The sequence below is a fragment of the Branchiostoma belcheri genome, unplaced genomic scaffold, assembly GCF_001625305.1.
Source record: "Branchiostoma belcheri isolate BF01 breed outbred unplaced genomic scaffold, Haploidv18h27 scaffold59, whole genome shotgun sequence".
NCBI classification, from domain to species: domain Eukaryota; kingdom Metazoa; phylum Chordata; class Leptocardii; order Amphioxiformes; family Branchiostomatidae; genus Branchiostoma; species Branchiostoma belcheri.
Window position 1 is genome coordinate 670,970 of NW_017804231.1, and position 933 is coordinate 671,902.

Below are 933 nucleotides of genomic sequence, written 5' to 3' on the forward strand. Positions count from 1 at the left end.
GCCCATCTCTGCCCATCCTTATTCATCCTAATTCATCCCTCTTCATCCCAGCCCATCCATACCCATTCCAGCCCATCGCTGCCCATCTATGCCCATCCCTGTCGGATCCTGTCGATCACTGCCCATCCTTGCCCATCTCTGTCCATTCTAGCCCATCCCTGCCCATCCTGGTCCATCCATGCCCGTACCAGCCCATCCATACCCATCCCTGACCATTCTAGCCCATCCCTGCCTATTCTAGCCCATCCATGCCCATCCCTGCCCATCCATACCCATCCATGCCCATTAGTCTAATTAAGCACATTAATTAAAAACTTATGGTTTAAAATTGTAGATTGTGTCCAGTAGAGTCCATTCCGCGTCACCGAGTGGGTTTTTTCTCCATGTTTCTAATACGTTTGAATTATTTAGAAGAAAAGAATACCCCAGTAACAAAAGTTCTAAATTTTTCAAAATTTGAAAATGAAAATTTGAATATATTTGAATTCATTTATATATTTCTGAAACATTTTGAATGTGACTGTACAAAGATCTCTTTCTTTAGAATAAATTTGAACTAACCATGTGTTTCTTTCACAATTCGAAATATTTAGAACTATTTCAAACAAATAACCAAATGGTAGATGTGGGTAATTGCCCCCTAAAGTAGGTGCTAATCCTACTCTTCTGTCTTCCTCTGTATATTTTTAGATTTCACTGCTGGACACTGGTGGCTCTTTTGTTGTAAGGCATCAATGCCTGACGCCCAGGCAGTCTACCCTGTACTCCACAGGGATGTGTGAATTACTTACTTCCCATCCCACTGACCTATTTACAAAATGTTAGAAATAATTCGAAATAATGGTAAAAAATGGTAGAGTGCTGTTAGAAATATTTAGAAACTATTGGAAATGTCATAATCCACATCAGGAATATTTCAAACGTTTTAGAAAA